This window comes from Melospiza melodia, chromosome 2, assembly GCF_035770615.1.
Source record: "Melospiza melodia melodia isolate bMelMel2 chromosome 2, bMelMel2.pri, whole genome shotgun sequence".
NCBI classification, from domain to species: Eukaryota; Metazoa; Chordata; class Aves; order Passeriformes; family Passerellidae; genus Melospiza; species Melospiza melodia.
The window spans coordinates 23,876,222-23,886,523 of NC_086195.1; positions in this window are offsets into that span (position 1 = coordinate 23,876,222).

Here is a 10,302-nt window from a genome sequence, read left to right on the forward strand (position 1 = left end):
TTTTTGTCTTGTCATAAAATATCTAGCATTAAGTATTGAGAAGAAGACTATAACAGAGTAGATGGCTTTTTGTTTTGTTTCTCCATGACCTTTCCTTTTCCATATTCTGCTATTTTAATTTCCTTTCTTGAGACTCCGTATATTAAGATCTTAACTTCTTATGGACAAAATATTTAATCGGCAGCAAGAAGAATGCTACAGCCTCAATTAGTCACTGTCTGCAGCCTCTTTGACTTGCCATTGATTCTGGTATCAAAACAAAAGCAGTAACTATGTCCAAAAAAGAAGCAGCATTAAAAGATTGGTGTCTTTCAGACACTCTTCATTAATATTTTAGTATTTCTCTACCATTACACATTTTTTACATTGTGCCATGTAATTCGGAGAACTTTCCCAGTCTCAACCTTTTAAAGTGTTCTTCCTTCCAGTGCCTATCAGCACCATCACACCACCCACCACACAGAACTCCTCTCTTACTTTCCCTACTTCTGTATTTGCAGACAAAGCACTATTGTGCTTTGTTACCAAAATAAAGACATCATCCAGACTTAAGAATTGACTCAAACTCTTGGCTGAGCAAACAATAAAACTATACACTCACATCAGCAGATACTTCTCTGTAACAATTGTGCTGTACAAGTGAATCAAGGAAGGATATTGAAGATTAATTTGATAATTAATTCCCTGGAGAAACTTATTTTCATCTGGGGACAGTGGCAATCATTCTCTAAAAAGAAAGAAAAAAGTCAGTTTTTCCTTTACAAATTCTTGTTGATGCAGGACGAACTTGCAATTAGACAACAAAATAAATAAACATGATTTTAATGAACAGCTGTATATGTGTTACATTGATTTCATGACCATAAAGGCATGTCAAAATTCCCATGTTCTCCAAAATTATTAAATATCAATGTATTGATTTTTTTTAGCCTGTAACAGAGTTTTCTGGGACAAAATCATTGCGATATTTACTATGACAAGACTAGAGTTCCTGATTATGCAGGATGGATTATGGGGAAAGCTATGCAAATGTAAAGTCCTTGTTGTGAAACTCCAGGCAATTCAGTAGGTGGTAGTTCTCCTTACAACACAAAAGGTTATGTTCAGAGTTGTGTAACTTGGGTGGGGCTATAATGAAATATTCATCCAGATGATACACTTGGTATTCAGGCTTAAATTCCAAGGAAGTGTGTCCATGCCAGCTGAGAGAGCAAAATAAGTTCAGTGTTGGCTCTGTGCAAAAGGGGTGTGCTGGCTGGTAAGCACCCAGGTGCAAGGGATGGAAAGCTGTAGTGGGATCAGCTGTGCTCTCCAGCACCTTCACAGTCTTATTCAGTGATCTCCAGCTCAGCAGATCCTCAGCTACACAGGAGCTGGGTCCTTGCTGATGTGCTGAACAGCCAGTGCAATTCCATTTCCCCATTCCTGTGTGACAAGTTCCTCAAAATGAGAAACCACTGTAGCAAAAAACCCTTCCACAGTCAGCAGATGAAAATTCCCCTGAAAAATACATTATGGTGATTTTTGTCAGATACCAGGCCTTTTACTGGGTCCTCTTCTTCCTCTTCCTGCATGTCTGACATCTGCTTGGCCTTTTGAACTGCTCACATCTCACACACCAAAACAGATCCTCTTTCAGCACGTGCTGTAAATAGAGCTTTGGAGCAGAGACTTGCTGCTTCACTTACTTCAGAACCATAAGTGCAGGGGCCAAAATGAAAAGTCTGAATCCTCACTGACCACACAGCTGGGGAAAAATTTATTAATCCTCTGTGCATAGGAGCACTGTTTGAAACTCTATGCTTTGTTACAAATATTTCATTTAATTTATTAGAAAAAAAGAAACAGAAAAATTTAGAAGGATGGATTTGGACTGATTGAAATTATTATTCATGGATTTGGGACTACAGAAGTAATGGGTAATTTTGAGAAGCTGAAGCATTTCACTTGTAATTTCTGCATTTTGTTTTTGTTATTTCATTTATTTTTTTAAAAATTGTTTGAAAGGAATTCAGGGCAGAATAAAATCTGGACTAACTGAAAATATTTATTTTTATTTTGGTTTTCTCTTTCAACAAATAGTGTTCCATCAGGTTAGTCTTGGATTTTTGACTTGTAGGAGGTGGTGGGGTTTCAAACAATGTTTCTTACCTCCACGTCAGCACTCTATCCCAATATTTGCATTAACTTTTTGATAATAATGGATGAATAATATTAGTCAATTGTTGCATGAGGAAAGTTATTTTTAAACAAACTAACCAGTGATTTTTTCACTCAGTTTCACTTAGCTGAAAATAGAAATTTATGAGCATGTCTGCAAAATATTTCTATAGTTTTCAATTAAATGTTTTGCTTTTGGGCAATCTTCATTAGAATACTTTATTAAAATATTTTCTGAGAATAGAAATATATTTTTTAAAAGTTGTTAAGTTTTGCCTATATTGCTAAATATGCGGGGAGGGTTGTTTTCTTAATATTTTTTCCCATTATATTTTTTAGAAACATTTTTTGCATCTGGTGCTTTTGGAGAATGTCACTTCTATTCACTGCAAAAACGTTCAAAATGATCCTTTTGGCAACAGAGCAAAGTGTTATCAGAGGTAGAAGATCACTGTATCATATTACAAATGCTCCCTTCTATTAAGCTTTTTACTGTTGAGAACAAGAAACACTCACAAATTGTCAGGAAAGATACAGAAACACATTTGATATGCCCAGAAGAACGAAGAAGCTCAGGCTGCTTCATGGCTTCCAGCCATGTGGAAAGCCAATCCAACCTTCCTGCTTTGGGTGAGCTTTTGAGAGCATTTCATTCTAGCTCCTGCTAAGTTGCTCCTTTCATACAAGTTCAGAGAATCATACAAAATGCTGACTTGGCAGGGACCCATCAGGACCACTGAGTGCCGAAGGAGGCTCTGAGAGACAGTTCCCAAAGCTTTGCTGGAGTCCAAAAGGATTGCATCCACTGGCTTCCCTTGATCAGCCAGGTGTGTGACCCTGCTGTGGAAGGAAGTCAGGATGACAAGCAGGACTCTCCTCTCATGAATCCATGCTGGCTGTGACTGATGGCTGCCTTGTCCTCCAGGTGTTTTACAATATTTCTCAGAATAAACTTTTCCATGTTTTTAACTGGCACTAAAGTGACACTGACAGACCACTAGTCCAGGGTCATCTTTCTTGCCTTTCTTGGAAGTCAGAACAACCACTTTCCAGTAGCTGAGACCTCTCCAGGTTCCCAAGACAGTTCAAAAACATTCAGGAGAGGTTTTGTGGTGACATCAGCCAGCTCTTTGAGGATTCTTGCATGAATCCCATCAGGCCCTATAGATTTGTAGGGATCTAGCTGGAGCAGCAGATCCTGCACAAGTTTAGGGTCAAGGGGGTGTTGATCACTCTTGCAGACATATACAGTTGTGAAAAATGGAATTTTCTCCTTTGACAACAAAGAAGGTTGATGGAGTTGATGTAGGCTCTGGTACTGATTACAAGAAAATACTGTTTCCTGAATCTACTCCAGCCTCTGGCAGCATCATAACTGATGTTCATGGCATGGCAGAATAGCTACAAATAATTATCAAAGTACCTCTAATAGCAGGCAGCAAAGGGCATGTAAGACTTTCATTTCTAAGAAGATTTTTTAGCTGAGATTTTGTGTAAGAAATATGCAGAGTGTAGAATTCACTGTAAATTTGGATACGAATACAGTGAAGAGATAAAATAAGGTTGCTATCTTTTAGATAATCTCAGACATTTTAAGCATTAATAGGATTAAATGTAGTTGAAGAAGAGTTACATAAGAACACAGAACCAAGATGAAATTTATAATGCTTTTAAACATTATCATTTTCCTTCCAAAACAGAATTTACAGCTGTAATTTTATAGATACTTTACATTTCTAGATTGAGAACTGTATTTTTTTTTCTATAGAACTGCATTTGGACTGCTGGGACAGGTTTTCCCTTCAACTGATACAAGAACTGATACCTAAAAGAGGTGCTTCCCTTATCATATTTTATTATGGGAATTTTAGAGTATTATTTTTGATGCAGAACTTGGCTTTGCCTCTGGCTTTCTGAAAAAACCCCAAGTGGATATTTAGGGATTTGTTTTGTCTTCTACAGTCCTAAACTCCATAAAAATGCGACTCATGTGAAACCATCCTGCCAGTTATGGTCTCAAAGATGTCTCAGTTTGACAGCCTAATCTTTTGTAGGGCTTCTCATTTTTGCAGAGGCTTCCTTTCATCAGCCACCTCATCAGCATGACTGACTAAAGACTCAGCTGAGGAGCTCCCAGGACTGCTGCAAGGCCAGATAGGTTTCCGTTAGCAGGGATGGATCGTGATACGGATCTTGAATGCTTCTGGTTATCGGTGGTTTCTGAGGAAGAGGTTTGTATTTCATGAATGTTTGTTTAAGGACTGCCAGAGAAGAGTGTAGAGCAGTTAGGATCTTTCTTTGAGTAGATGGAATCTAATCATCTAATACATCAAAAGATAGACATGTAAGTTCAGAGGAGTGTGGTTAAGCTATAAGCTCCAGCACTCAAAAGCTACAGAATGGCAAAGTAATGTATCCTGTGCAAGCCTTGGATTGCACTGCAATTTCTATTTCCCTGGCCACATAATCTTTTCCCACCAGTAAATATCCTCTTCAGTGTGCAGACTGAACTGTGTTAGTTCTTGTGCTCCTGCTCCTTCCTCTCCTTTACCTTTCAAGCAGATGAGCCAGGATGCACTTAACCTGCTAAAATCAAATGCAGCCAATATGTGATAGCTGATACCACTGGTGATCTGTTCTCTTTCCACATCTTGTTTGTTATTCATTGTCCAAAATGTGTCCCACACCCTGTATAATGCATGTGACTCAAGGTTTTCTCTAGATACAAAATTATTATTTTCCTCCTGGGCTTTCCTGTAGCCTGCTGTAGTTACCAAGTGATGCACAAACAACAATTAAGTTATTTTCACAACATACCAGTGAGACAGCATGCTATTATTATACCTAATTTACATGTGGAGAACTAAGGTATGAGGAACTGTGGTTCCACGTGTAAGCTATGAACATCTTTAACCACACAAGCTGGGACCATTCTTGGAAGAGAGATGACCTATTAACTAAATGAGGTAGGATTACTGTTGAAAAATAGCATGTGATCGTGTAATTAAAAACTAAGTCATACCACAAGAGCCTGATAGAGTCAAAAGAGCCTCATTCAAGCAGAGGCAATTCTGATATTTTCTAATCTTTCAAACTAAATTTATGGTCCTTAATTACGTATTTTAATCTGGTTAATATTTGTAAACGGTAGGATTAATACCCCCCAAAATAAGAAAAAAGGAAATTTCATTAGATCTCATGATCCTGACTTTGATGCGAGTCATCAGATGGGTCTGAGTTCCTTGACCTCACAGTAGAGTCCTGCAATATCTGGCTGCCCCAGGCTGTGCTTCTGCAGAGGTCTAGACCCATCTGCTGCCAGCTAAAACAAATCTGAGAGGAAAAAAATTGCAGTTTCGTTTCTGGATCAATGGGCACTCACAATAGATAGGTAATAGGGAACCAAAACCTGAATCAGTGGCATTATCTGAGGGGGGCATGATGAGTGTTTTGGTTGCTTGATTGGTTTTTTGGGTGGGGGGGCGCTGAGGCTTTTTTGGTGTGTGAGTTTCCAGAGACACTGTTTCATCAGCAGGTTTCATGGGGATTTTAAGCATTAGAGGCTCAGACAGGTCCAGTTTGAAGAGACTTTATTGATTTACTCAGTCTCCCAAATATGAGCCTCAATGATGAACTTGAACCTCTGCTGATCAGGTACATTGAATAGCTTCCAACATTTCTCCTATGACTTCATCTATGTTTATAGTAAAGTTTCATGAAAACAGTAATACTAATCCCTTTAGGGGGAAAAAAAAGAGAAAAAGAGAAAAATCCTTATCTTTCATATTGTCATATCCACTAGGCAATCACTGTGTACTCAGCAGTGTACTCCAGAACCTGGCCTAAAAATAAGAGAATTGCAAGATCCTGCTACATTTTATGCTAATTTATTCCTCAAGGAAGGCATGTTACTCCTTATGACTTCCCTTGTTATCTTTAACAATTTCCATAATTTAATTGTGGGTTTGGTTTATCATTTGGATAACATGGCTTGAGTGCAGTCTTCTCATATGCAAGAATTTCTTTGTATTTTTATTTTGTCAAGAGACAATAAAAGCAATGACTTCTATCTAAATTAGAAGCTTCGTTTTATCTTTTAGTTTGAAACCTACAATCCACTAATATCTCTTGACAGTCAGGCACAGGAGAGCTTAATGATATCAATCATGCATATACATATATATGTATATATATGTATCTCAGCCTTGTGACTGTGACTCAGTGTATCCACCTAGCCTGTGATTTGTGCCATGTTACTAATGTATCCTGTGTTTCTGTTTGTTACACAATGCAAGGCTGGCCTTGAAAAGGGAATTGGAAGGTCTCAAAACATATGTGGGTTTAAGAAAAAATATGAATATTTATGACTAATATTTATGTAATTTTTTTTCTATGTGGAAAAAGGTGCTTTTCTTAGGGTTCTTTTACCTCTTATAGCTGAGAAAAAACAGAAAAATCTGCCAGCAGCTGGAGCTGTAGGTTTATGCAGTAGCTCACACATTAACAACACTGGAAATACCAGTGTATTTTATTATAAAATAACTTTCTTGGAATTATACCCTTACATGTTTGAAAAAAGAAATTGAGTAATACAGAAGTAACACTAAATCTTAAAAGGATTACCTGAAAAATGTTAGCTCAGAGGGGTTTTCTCCTTGAATTTGCTTTGTTTGCAGTCAGTGACTGCACTTCTCCATGGCAATATCTGTCCTGTGAGTATAGAGCCCTCAAGGGTTTATCTAGTCTGCTCTCCCTCTAGTGCTGATGCTAACGTATTCACACTCAGGAGATAAAAGGGAAACACATCTGATGGCACAACAGAGGCAACATTTCATTGTGTCAAACTTCTTTTCCCAAAGAAAGTCCCAAAGACTTCTTTCCAATTCTTGGGCACCACCTCTTACACAAGTACTACATGTGTTGATAGCTTTAAAATGCTCAGTGCTCTCCAGCCCTGCTGAAGTCAATGGGAACTGAGGTGCATTTTCTTCTAAGAGAGACCAAAGCCTGGCCCAAGGGACGGCTCTCCTGATGCTCAGAGTCATTACTGACACAGTTCAGGAGCCTTCCCCATGAAATGTGGAGGTGCAGACCAGGCACACCTTCAGACACAGAGCAGGAGCGTTTTCCTTCATGCTCAATCTGCCAGTTCTCAGCTCCTCAATGCTCTCCTCAGCCTCTAGCTCAGCAAAACATGAGATGAGTACCTAACTCATACTCATACTCAACACTGAAATGTTTAGTATTACTGTATTATTAAGATGTATTCTCTCCTTTATCCTTTCATAGCTAAATTCTCCTCCACTTGCCTGAGACCCACAAAAAAAAAAAAGGGCTTGGAGAGCCCTTGGGAGCTTCCCTGGGCTGAGAATTCTCAGGAATATTCATCTGCATTTCTAGCTTTATCCATCCTGTAAACATTTTTACAAATAAAACATTGTTCAGTTTATTCTCAAGGGGAAAAAGGGGGTCAGTAAAGTGGCAAGATAAGGTTCCACCTTTTACTTTAGATTTTCCTTATTATTTTAATATCAATTAATTTTCTAGAACTGCTGTATTGTATTTTTACCAGAATATCCTACTGATTTTTTAATATAAATGGCTTAATTTCAGCTACAGGCTTCTCAATGTTATTAGCCTATTTAATACTATTTTGATTTTAATCTGTCAGTGTAAATCAATAGCAAACTGAATATTTGAGCCATTATGGCATCTTCATTGTTACCCTAAGCAATTATTTACCATATTCTCAGATTTATTTCTTTTTTAAAGCAAATATTTTCTTTGTCTCTAGGATGTCCTGCAGCTTGTTGATTAAACTAGAAGTTACAAAGTTTGACTTCAAGCCCTTGGGGTGCTCTGATCCCACACTGAGCAGAGCAGAGCTTTCCAAAATAAGCTTGCTAACGTCAGAACCTCTTGTTGCTAAGAGAAGAAGCAAGTGTAGCCTGGCAAAAGCACGTTGTTTCAACAAATCCATTTGAACTGGCAGCCAACCTGTCCAAAGACAATGGAAGTAGCTTTAAGCAAAACATACCAAATTGTTACATCAGCCTGTTTTAGTGGAGCAGGAAAATATTGGAAGGCTATTGAGGAAAATAGTGTGGGGGGAAATATTCTCTACTGAACAGAGATTGGAGAATGTGTATGTGTTCTATCAGTCAGAAAACCAATGGAGGTGAGAATGACTTACCTCAGGCTAATAATGTACAGTACATGCAAGTTCTCAAAAGAATTTCCTATTAAGCTTCTTTTTATTACCACACTAACCAAAGGCTCCACTACTGCATGGTACATTACTTTTGAGAATTAAATATTAATTTAGATCAGAGGTATATATTCCCATTCCAGCTAGGAGGAATGCTACACAATACTGACCTTCCCCATGAGCAGCACGTAAATTCATCCATACTTGACAATATATACAATTTACATTCGCCTGGTGGATCACCTGGATGAGTCTCTGCACTGTGGTCCTTTATTTCTCATCAACTGCTAATTTGGTTTTCATTAAAATGAAACACCTTACAGTCTTGTGTTCTCACCTTCTTAAAGATATATACATGCCTGAGAAGGTGAAATTAGAGTCAAATATAAGAGAATTCTTAGCCTTCACAGATTAAAAATGACACAGTTAACTGGCTAGATGGAAAATAAAAAACTTGTGACTTTTTCGGATATTCTCAAACTTCACAAATAAATGGTAGCTAACATATGTTTAATAAATGGCAGTAGAATACAAATTATTGACCCCTACTGTGTCATCAGACAAAGCAGAGGAAAATATCCGTGAGAAATCACATTTATATGTTTGATTCATTTATCATGTATTTTATAGAGACAAGTTACATGTCAGTGGGGCTGGCTTGACTTTTCCGTGCAAAATTATTGTATCTCAAAAATATTGAAAATTCAAAAGTGCAAGAAGAGCAGGTCTGCTGGTTTGTGTGTCCTACCTTTGCTGGTTTTGGTTTGTTTCTGTTTTTGTTTTTTTTTCAATTTCTTGCATTTTAATTCCATTTAAATCACTGCAGGATGGAATGTCATCTTTTGATGACCAATTTGCATAGTTTTCCATTATGGATACACATACATATCCTTTATGGAAACACATACATTTATACATTTTTACATTTATACATTTATACATTTATACCAAAATCATTTTGTTTTAAATCCCTAAAGTAAGAAGAAGATATCTGTGCTCAAAAGATATAAAGAATATACCAGTTTTAGAAAATAGGCCTTGATTCAAAATCTCTTATTTTGATGTTCTTTATATTGGCTTAGGAGAATTGTGAATCCTCTCTTATGGAACACATACAACTGAGACTGATTTCAGGAACGTTCTCTCAGTTCAGGGCAGCTCTGCCTTGCTTATATATGTGATCATGCTACTTGTTATGAGGAAAAATCACATCAAAACCACCCCCAAACTATTGCTCTTATCATTCAGCCAGCACTGGAAGGCAAAATCAGTTTTTCATGACCCCCAACTAATTTCCCTGGGAGTCCATAGAAAGACTTGGGATTTCTCAGTGGTCTTTCCATCAGATGCAGCCTCTGTCCAAGTAGAGCTTCCTGCTCTCTCGGGAGGCCATGTTCCCCCTTACTATGTGTTTCTCCTGATTTTAAGACTGAGCACCAAACTCTCCCTTGATTTTCTCAGTTATTAAACTAACTAATTAGCACTAAATCTGCAAGGTGTGGTAGTGGAAATCTCTGTGTTAGCATAGTGTACTGTTATCTAGTATGATGAATTGCAAAATAATTGTCCCTTAAATATGAGTTTAACTCAATCATGATCTTTTGAGATCACTCGCAACACATATCTGAATGAGACTCTAAGTACAAATAAAAGATTTAATAGAAAAAAAGTTTGTAGAGTTTTATTTCAAGATTTTATATACAAGACCTTGAAGGTGAAATGTACAGTTCCGCAATCACAGGGCAAAGATTTAATGTCCCTCTAATTGTGAACATGACCAGTTCTGTTCATTTACCTGAAGGAGGAAAGGCTGTTGAATGAAGTGAGCATTAATCTGGGCCTTGGGACACTGCAGCTCAGCTCTGTGCTTTTCCAGGCATCTCCTCTGTGACTATGAATGAATCATATATACCCAGATTCTGCCATTAAAATCT